Source organism: Sciurus vulgaris, assembly GCF_902686455.1.
Source record: "Sciurus vulgaris genome assembly, chromosome: 11".
Lineage (NCBI taxonomy): Eukaryota > Metazoa > Chordata > Mammalia > Rodentia > Sciuridae > Sciurus > Sciurus vulgaris.
Window position 1 is genome coordinate 366,773 of NC_136472.1, and position 10,640 is coordinate 377,412.

Below are 10,640 nucleotides of genomic sequence, written 5' to 3' on the forward strand. Positions count from 1 at the left end.
CTCAATTTTGGAAGTTCAGAGTTTATAAAGGCAAAACCACGAAAACCAAAAGAGCAATTGAGGCACGCGTAGGTCACAAAGACCCTGTTGAGACAGATACTTTGATGACATCAGAGAATGGTTTTGATCACACATTTCAGAGTCATTTTGTTATCTATGCATCAGGGCCACAGTCAGGGTTGCGGGAAGGTCCACTGCACTGTCAACACAGATACAGCTCCCAGGAGGCTGAAAAGACAACATACGCAGGCATGCGAACAAAATGGTGTTACTTTGGTTCTTCTCCATTTCAAGGCCCTTTCTGAAAGCAGCAGTGAGGCTGAGCACACAGGCCTGAGAGTGGGAGCGGGTCACAGGAAGCAGCCAGCAGCCAGGAACACTGGGGGAGGGGGGCCCCTGATGGGGACGACCCACAGTGTCATGGGTCAGCACCATGAGGCCTCACAACCCTCTCCTTTGGTTCAGGCCTTGGGTTGTGTGTCTGGATTTCCCAGAGGAGTACTGTTACTGAAAGTTCCATCCTTGTACCCAATGGCCAAGCCAATAACAAGGGCGCGGTTTTGAGAAAAAGGAAAAAGAAGTCTTATTGCTAGCAAAGGAGAAGCACAGGGACTCCCGTCCCAGAGGCTGTGATTCTGCCCATCAGCAGGAACAGGGACGTTTTAAAGGGGTGACTCAAAGGCTGCATTCTTCGTGTTCTCTGCTGGAGTCGCCATGCACTTGTTCATTTGGGAGATGGTCATTGCCGAGATCTTCTGGTGCCATCCCCAAGTCTGGATACTTCTTTCCTGTGGTGGGTGTGTGCTCAGGACAGATCGCTCTGCCTAGGATGGGGAGGAAAGCAATCCTGTTTCCCCTGAGACTAGGGAGGGGAGAGATTAGGGAGGGGCAGGGAAGAGAAATGTGTCCTTTTAAAATTAAGTTGCAGGGCCGCCCGCCACCTTCCATCGGTTCTTTCGGTTCTTTCGTTAGTCCGCGGTCGCCTCTGGAGCTACCCGCCCTTGTCTCCAAGCTTGCGACTCACGGACCGGCATTCTCTGCTCAAAGAGGCCAGACTCGGGAGTCGTCGTCTGAGCTTTTCACCTGGGAAGTTCAAGTTACTTTGTAGAACTTCTGTCACACAGGCCGTGCATTTTGCAGCACATTTGTAAGCTATGGCTGCCATCAGGAAGAAATTGGTGATTGTTGGTGATGGAGCATGTGGCAAGACATGCTTGCTCATAGTTTTCAGCAAGGACCAGTTCCCAGAAGTATATGTTCCCACAGTGTTTGAGAACTATGTGGCAGATATTGAGGTGGATGGAAAGCAGGTAGAGTTGGCTCTGTGGGACACAGCTGGGCAGGAAGATTATGATCGCCTGAGGCCCCTCTCCTACCCAGACACTGATGTTATACTGATGTGTTTCTCCATCGACAGCCCTGATAGTTTAGAAAACATCCCAGAAAAATGGACCCCAGAAGTCAAGCATTTCTGTCCCAACGTACCCATCATCCTGGTTGGGAATAAGAAGGATCTTCGTAATGATGAGCACACAAGGCGGGAGTTAGCCAAGATGAAGCAGGAGCCAGTAAAACCTGAAGAAGGCAGAGATATGGCAAACAGGATTGGTGCCTTTGGGTACATGGAGTGTTCAGCAAAGACCAAAGATGGAGTGAGGGAGGTTTTTGAAATGGCACGAGAGCTGCTCTTCAAGCCAGACGTGGGAAGAAAAAATCTGGGTGCCTTGTGTTGTGAAAACTTGCTGCAAGCACAGCCCTCATGCGGTTAATTTTGAAGTGCTGTTTATTAATCTTAGTGTATGATTACTGGCCTTTTTCATTTATCTATAATTTACCTAAGATTACAAATCAGAAGTCATCTTGCTACCAGTATTTAGAAGCCAACCATGATTATTAATAATGTCCAACCCGTCTGATCTGCCAGGGTCCTTCTGACACTGCTCTAACAGCCCTCTCTGCACTCCACCTGACACACCAGGCGCTAATTCAAGGAATTTCTTAACTTCTTGCTTCTTTCTAGAAAGAGAAATGGTAACTTTTGTGAATTAGGCTGTAACTACTTTATAACTAACATGTCCTGCCTATTATCTGTCAGCTGCAAGGAACTCTGGTGAGTCATCACTTTGGAGCTTTACTCCTCAGCAGATTTCATTTCCATAGCTCTGGAGTGAGCATCCAGTTTTTTGAAATGTACTCAGCCAGAAAGGCCCAAGTCCATGCAGCTGTGGCAGAGTTACAGTTCTGTGGTTTCATGTTAGTTACCTTATAGTTACTGTGTAATTAGTGCCACTTAATGTATGTTACCAAAAAATAAATATATCTATTCCAGACTAGATGTAGTATTTTTTGTATAATTGGATTTCCTAATACTGATATTTGTCATCCCACAGAAAAGTGTATTGGTTTTTTTAAAAAGAAAGTGTATTTGGAAATAAAGTCAGATGGAAAATTCAAAAAACAAAAAAATAAAAAATAAAAAAAATAAAATTAAGTTGCAGGGCTGGGGTTGTGGCTCAGTGGTGGAGCACTTGCCTAGCACATGTGAGGCACTGGGTTCAATTCTCAGCACCACATAAATAAAATAAAGGTATTGTGTCCATCAACAACTAAAAATATTTTTTAAAAATAAAATATAATTAAGTTGCAGGGGCAGAGCAGCAAGGGCTATTCAAAGCATTAAGTGGACCACTGTTACAGTGCCAGATCCCCCGTTGGTGTTTTGGCCACCCCATGTCAGGGTTGAGAGTAGAAAGAAGCAGGACAGAACCGTGAGGGGTGTTTACCTTCCAGTTCATGCGTCTTCTGGCTGTGTTCCTCCTCCGTAGCTTCACCGGGCATTCCCAGTTTTATTGCTGCAGAACTCTGCTGCTTCCCCTTCCCACTTGCCAAGGGTATCACCAGAGGGAAGGTGAGTCACCTCCAGAGCCTGCTGGGGACCCAAGTGTGTGTTTTCAGTCCCAGGGGACGTGCAATCCGGGGGTTCAGATGCAGGCCTCCGCAGGGTGGAGGCTGGCCCACACTCCTGGGGTCAGAGCAAACCTCCCCTGGGGAGAAACCAGCACAGCCCTTCCCATGGGATTCAGCAAGGAGCAGCCAAAGCCGACATCATGGACCTTTTATTCCATCACCCTCACCTTCTGTAAATCGTCCTAAGGGAAAAAACTCAAAATGATGAAGATATATAAAAGTAATGTCCTTTGCATCCAAAATTGTAAACCACCTAGATGTTCAACAATAGGAAAATGTCTATATTCCAGTCATTAATCGTTGAATTTCAGGCTGGGGTCGTGGCTCAATGGTAGAGTACTTGCCTAGCATGTGTGAGGCACTGGGTTCAGGCCCCAGCTTCATATAAAAATACATAAAATAAAGGCATTGTGTCCATCTACAACTAAAAAAAATATATTAAAAAAAGTTATAGGCTGGGGTTGTGGTTCAGGGGTAGAGCACTTGCCTAGCACATGTGAAGCACTGGGTTCAATCCTCAGCACCACATAAAAATAAATAAATAAACTAAATAAAGGTGTATGTCCATCTACAACTAAAAAAATCTTTTTTTAAATATTTTTTTAGATGTCGATGGACATTTATCCTATTCATTTATTTATATGTGGTGCTGAGAATCGAACCCAGTGTCTCACACATGCCAGGCAAGCACTCTACCACTGAGCTGCAACCCCAGCCCTAAAAAAATGTTTTAAAAAAGTTACATTTCAGCCAGGCACAGTGGTGCTCACCTGTAATCCCAGCAACTCAGGAGGCTAAGGCAGGAGGATCCCAAATTCAAAGCCAACCTCAGCAAAACTGAGGTGCTTGGCTCCAAGCCATTTATTATAATTATTGTACAGTATTCCACTGTACGAATAAACCAGTTTGTTAGTCCCTGGAGGAGGGCAAAAAAGAAAAAAAAAAAAAAAACTGAGGTGCTAAGGAACTCATTGAGAAACTGTCTCTAAATAAAATATAAAATAGGGCTGGGGATGTGGCTCAGTGGTTAAGTGTCCCTAAGTTCAATCTCCAGTACCCACAAAAAAGAAAAAAATAAAATAAAATAAAAGTTACGTTTTAGGTCTGGTGCCGTGGTACAACCTTTAATCCCAGCTACTTGGGAGGCTGAAGCAGGAGGATTAAAAGTTTGAGACCAGCCTCAGCAACTTAGCAAGATGTTTCAATATTTTGAAAAAAGAACTTGGGATGTAGCTCAATAGTAAAGTGCCTTTGGGTTCATTCCCCAGTACCAAAAAAAAAAAAGGCAAGGGTAGATTTGGGAAGATAAGAAGATAAGGCAGAAGGATCATAGATTTAGGGCCAGACTGGGCAACTCAGCAAGACCCTATCTCAAAACAAAAAGGCTGGGATGCAGCTCAGGGGTAGAGCACCCCTGGGTTCAATTCCCAGCACTGCAAAAAAAAAAAAAGAAAAACTACAAAACAAAGAGTTTATATTTCTGTAAGCACAGAAAGATGTTTACAGTATACTCTAGGTTACAACCGTGTGATTTTTTTTTTTTTTTCATTTCAACTAAGTTAAAATGCATTAAAGTCCTGGACAGCAGGCTCCTGTTTGATGTACTTGCTAACCATATGAACTATGACTGCTGGGTTATGATTTTCTTCCCCATGTCTGCTCCTTTCAAATTTCTACTGCTAACATGTTTATCACTGTTATAAAATTCATTTTAAAATTACTTTATTATCATATTACAGTCTGCCATTATAAACCTTATTTCCCCCAAACTGGGCCTGTGTCTGGACTGCCCCTGGGGCAAAGGGGACAGCACTGTGGCCGCCTGCCCTGCCTTCTTGGCAAAGAACTTTGGTCCAGGTCACATGGACTCTGTGGACCCTGGACCCTGCCACCATCTTCTTCTTCCTCCTGCGTCCAGACAGAGAGCCTTGCCCCCTTGTCTTCTTCCCCACAAGGGCCAAAGTGCAGCTAGAGGCAGCTCCCATTCCTGCTGTCCATCTAGTTGGCGGCCCCGGGGCCACTGTGAGGTCAAGGAGAGCCAGGGTGCCCAGGCGAGGTCTGCAAAGAGGAGGGAGCCCCTGTCACCTTACCCCTGGCCCTATCCTCCGAGCCCCAGGAGTCTGCCTCACCAACCCAGATGGCCTTGGCTGTGGCTGAAGATACTCGAGGCCTTGCCCTTTCTCCTCAGAGGCAGCTCCTGGGAGCGGGTTGAGTCAGTGCCTCTGGAGAACCTGCTTCCTGTCCTCTCCCTAGGCTGGTTCTCTCCAGGCCCCCTGACCCTCTGGTGGGTCTGGGTCTGGTCTTGTTCCCCCTTCCTGTCCTAGGAAGCAGAACTCCTTGCTGAGCTCACAGCCCTGCTGTGCAGGCTCCCTGAGAAAATATCCAGGCAGCAGGGATGCCTAGGCAGGTGAGTCTTCAGGATTCAGTCACCTTTACAGAGTTACTACAGAAGTGAAAACAAGTCTTTCTTCTTTTACAAATTCACTGGCTTTCTCTCCTTTCTGTGCAAGGCTATTTTTAGAAAGCATTTCCTCAAGGTTCCCACTGTTTACCACTGAGATGTGAGTGTCCTCAGCTCAAGGGAACCTGGCTCCGAGGCCAGGCCACGCCCACAATGAGTTTTGGCCTGGACTGTCCCCGGGTGAAGCCGGAATTGGCCATTTCCTTTAAACCCAGCCTTGTTCTAGCACCATGGGCTCTAGTGGGCGGTCACGCATCTGAGGAAAGGTGCTGTCCTGGTGTCCCCTTCCCCAGATGGCCCCCGGGGCCTGCAGCCTCTGCTTACTTGCCACAGAGTTGAGTCACAAATCGCTGGCCCCACATGCCCAGGGGAGAGGCAGCAAGTCGCAGGATCAGGGTGGAGGCGAGATGCCTCCACCTGCGCAGATGTCGCAGATGTCGGGCTGCAGGGGCAAAGCCAGGTGGAGGGCTCCTGCAGAGGGAGGGTGCAAAGGAAAGACTCCGGACCCCAGCGAGGGAAGCAGTTGGGCTCCGCGATCACCCACCTTCCTGTGCCTCGGTTACGGAGGTACAAAACTATAACTCAAGGAGCAGCGAACACCACAGCAACCCGAGTTTTTATTAGCAGGCGGCCTGCCTCCGCAGCGAGCGTTCACTAGCAGGTGGGCAGCTCGCAGGGGGCTGCGCAGGCTAGGCCTCCCCGCCCTCCCAGGCCCGGCCCCGCCCCGCCCGGCCGGCCCGCGGCGCCTTGCGCTTGGACCCAGGCGCTCTGCGGACCGCAAGTGCAGGTGCCTTCGCGCCCGCCCTCCGCTCTCGGAAGGATGGTGGTGGCCCGGTCTGCCTCGGGAGGAGTGCTCAGGCGCATTTTAGTAAAAGGCTAAAGATTTATACGATCTGAAGAAAACCAGAGTATCAGGATAGCGGGAGAGCCGTCCACACCGTGGACGATCCGCGCCCCACCGACGGTGCGCTCGGGATGTGAGCGCGCCTGCAGGGCGGAGAGGGAAAGGCGGGGTGGCCGCTGCAGGGTGGCGAGCAGGGAACCCCACCTGTGGGACGTTACCGCAAGGTTGCGGTGGGCGGGAGCTGGCCTACTGGGTTCTTCCTCCCGCAGTCCAGCGTCAGGTGCCCGCACAAAGCAGCGGGGATGCTGCCCGCCCCAACGCGCCCTCTGGCTTCAGCGCTCCTGCAGGATGGAGACCGAGGCCCAGCCTGATCCTCCGCTTCAGTCCTATCTCTGTTAGGGGACAGATAGGTGCGAACGGTGGGAACACAAGGTTAAGAGAATAATTCTATAAAATGGGCCCACTGTGCTGACCCCCTATTGCTTCCTTTGTCAAAAAGCAATACGCTGGCAGTCCTGCCTCGCCTGGGTGACAGGATATGTCGCATTGCCCAACAAACTGAGGCAGGGGCAAAGGTCAGGCAGTCAGTTTGATGATGGAGTTTGCTACCGCAGCCTCCTCGGAAATTGTTCCCCTGGGCACTCTGGGTTGCTCTGGGCATTCTGGGTTGCTAACAATTAATTTCCGAGGTGCTCCTGCCTTTGATCACCTATATGGGGAAGAAAAAGAAGACAATAATTAAAGAGAAGGATTCTGGGGCCTATATAAAAAGCTAGTCGCACCCTCTCCCACTGGCCTTCAGCTTAGAGTTCCCTTCTCTTTGGAGAATCCTCTGTCACTTTCTTAAATTAAACTTGCTCTCTATGCGTGCCTCAGTATCTCTTGGTGTTTCGTCTTCAACAACCGGGAACAAGAACCCATTCCCCACCTGCAGTGGGGAATCGTCTCCACCCACATGCACTCCCACCCCAGTGCAACTGTCTGCCCAGACCACCCAGGCCCCTGCTTGATGCCTGGGCCTGAGGCAGGGAGCTGGCTGAGGGTAGCTGCGCGGCCTGGGAAGGCCCAGCAGGGCGCCTTTAGGGCAGGCAGTCTCTGGACTACAGATGCCTACAGTAGCAGGAGCCCACAGGCAAGTCTACTTGCATGGCAGTCAGAACACCAACTTTATTGAGAAAGTGTTCTACCATGCAATTGACCCATTCTCATTTAGATTTTGTGGGTTTTGGTATATTCACAGATATGTGTGTTCATTGCTAGAACCAAAATGAAATCACTCTCTATCAAAGTCCTAACCCAAGGGACTGGTGGTGATGAAGCCCTCCCCTAGTGCATTCCTGGAATACCTTCACGTTCCTTGGTTTTAGGGGCATATCAAAGGGCCCCCTTGGAAATGCAGTTTTCAGATACACTTTCTCCACCAGTGAACAAAACTGGCCCTCAGCAGCCACCAGTTCTGGAGTAGTGCTCTTTCAAAGCTGTTTGCCTGGATCCTCCCTCTTCAAAATCACCCTTATTTCAGTTTGTCATTATAGCAGCATATCCTAGATATAGTTCCTTTTCCATTCCCATAATAAGACCTTAGTTGTAGAAAACTTGTCTCTGAGTTTCATTTCTTTTTCAGATCAACTGGCCCTTTGTTTATAAAACCTTAACGTCCTCAGTTTGCAGAAATCCACCATGATGTGTGAATGGCTCTTGCCATTTAAATCCTAGGGTGGGGAGCATATTTTCAAGACTGCCAGAACGTGTTTGCCATGATTGCAATCCTAATTAGTCTGAGATGAATGTCTTGTTGTCAGAGGGTGAAAAGTCAGTTGTAGGATGGTATATGGTTTTTGTTTTGTTTTGGTAAAATTTTATCCAAAAAACAGGATGCATATTTTTTTTAATAATGTATTTTTTTTATTGTAAACAAATGGGATACATGTTGTCTCTCTGTACATGGCGTAAAGGCATACCATTTGTGTAATCATAAATTTACATACAGTAATTTTGTTTGATTCATTCTGTTAATTTTTCCCTTCCCCCCACCCCTCCCACCCCTCTTTTCCCTCTATACAGTCCTTCCTTCCTCCATACTTGCCCCCCTCCCTAACCCTAACTCTAACCCTAACACTAACCCTACCTTCCCCCCATTATATGTCATCATCCACTTATTAGCGATATCATCCGTCCTTTGGCTTTTTGAGATTGGCTTATCTCACTTAGCATGATATTCTCCAATTTCATCCATTTGCCTGCAAATGCCATAATTTTATCATTCTTTATGGCTGAGTAATATTTCATTGTATATATATACCACAGTTTCTTTATCCATTCATCAATTGAAGGGCATCTAGGTTGGTTCCACAGTCTGGCTATTGTGAATTGAGCAGCTATGAACATTGATGTGGCTGTATCTCTGTAGTATGCTGATTTTAAGTCCTTTGGGTATAGGCCAAGGAGTGGGATAGCTGGGTCAAATGGTGCAGGATGCATATTGTAAGGTCTTTAGGCCAAAGAAACTCCATTTTGAAAAACAGCACCTGACCATCCAGGCATAACTGTCCCAGTAGGCCCACCCTGAAAGAGTCCCTAATTAACAAAACCACAGCAAAGACATCAAGTAACAGTCACAGGGCCAGATGGGTTATTTTATAACTACTCCATTGTACATGACTATACAGTTGAGAAGCTTTTCCTGCAGGCTGCTGCTCCTTGCAGAGGGGCAGCCTGGCAGACTCTGTCAATAAACCTTTGCATGAACTCAGAGCTGTGTCTCGTGGACATTTGTGCCAGTTTATCCTAACACACATACATTTTTAAAACATGAACCATTGGTTTCAGTTTTGATGGCTCCTATTTTTTTTTTTTTTCTCAACTCCGTAAAGACTGTAGCAGAATAAAGGGATAGCTGGCTCTCAGTCTATTTGAGATTGTAAGTGATAAAATAGAAAAAGAAAACCCACACCCTCAAGCCAGGTCAGCTAACCCATTGCCCACTATCCCCCAAAGCAAAAATGAGTACTTTTGTAGGAGTGGTCCCTTTATGCTTTGAATGCAGCCCTGGCTGCTCTGCCACTGCCATTTATTTTTTAAAAAGGACATGTTTCTTTCTCTTTCTTCTCTCCTCCTCCCTATTCTCTCAGGGGAAACTGGATTACCTTTCTTGCTCATCCTAGGCAGAGTTATCTGTTCTTCAGCAGGACCAGAGGAAGGAAGTCATCCAGACTTTGGGGATGGCATCAGAACATCTCAGGAATGACCATCTCCCAAATTAACAAGTGAATTACAACTCCAACAGAGAACATGTGGAAAGTAGCCGTTGAGTTGCCTTTTTAACCCCTCTCCTTCTCCCTGGTGGGCAGAATCACCGATTCTGAGATTCTCCTTTGCTAGCCAAGTAATAAAACTTCTTTTTCCTTTTTCTCAAAATTGTCTAGTTATTGATTGACATCAGGGACAAGGACCAAGCTTTCATTAACACTTTTAACAATTCAGAATTAACTGTTTCTCCTACTTGCCTTGCCAGAAGTTTAAGGTAGCAACTTTTTAAACATTAATACTTGTGTATACAGACATACAAACTCAGATGACGGTTTGTGTTTTTGTATGGTTGATGTTGGCGATCAAACACAGGGCCTCTTGCATACTAGGCAAGTGCTCCACCACCTAGCTGTACCCCAGCCTCAAACTCATGGATTCAAGTGATCCTCCTGCCTCAGCTTCCTAAGTAACTAGGACTAAGACATGCACTGCCATGCCTGGCTTCGATTTTTAATGAAAACGGTTCTGATTTTTTTTTGTTTGCTTTCGTTTTGTTTTGTTTTTTAATTGTTCAACTTGCTATCATGTAGGAAAAAGCAAAGTGTTTATCTCAAATCTTATTGCTTTGCAACTGTGGTATACCTTCCAAAGAAAATATTGAGGCAGGAAATCCAGTGACTGAGCTGATATGGCTTTTATGGTGGGCAGGGAGGGTAGCAAAGACCAATCTACCCAAATTTTTTTAAACCTTGAATATATGTTTTCCAGAGAGAGAACTTTTTCTTCAATAATCAAGAAAAAAACACTTAAAATCCCTGAGTCAAGCCATAGCCAAAACCATGTCTTGTTCTTGTTTTTGGCACCAGCAATTGAACCCAAGGGTGCTCAACCATGAGTCACATCCCAACCCTTTTTTTTTTTTTTGAGACAAGAGTCTCACTAAGTTGCTCACAGTTTCTCTAAGTTTCTGAGGCTGGCTTTGAACTTGTCATCCTCCTGTCTCAGCCTCCTGAGCCACTGGTATTACGGGCATATGGTACCAGGCCTGGCTCAAAACCATGTTATTAAGGTTTTTTTTATTTCACTTTTTTCTTAATGAAATCTTTCCAAACTGTCATC

General features: G+C 46.6%; 1 pseudogene across 1 annotated transcript; it reads left to right on the top strand.

Annotated features, from left to right (window-relative positions):
- Positions 1 to 957: 957 nt before the first annotated feature.
- Positions 958 to 2,436, top strand: LOC306638735 (transforming protein RhoA-like; annotated as a pseudogene). Its single transcript has one exon. The product of its transcript is annotated as a transforming protein RhoA-like (transcript).
- Positions 2,437 to 10,640: the final 8,204 nt, after the last annotated feature.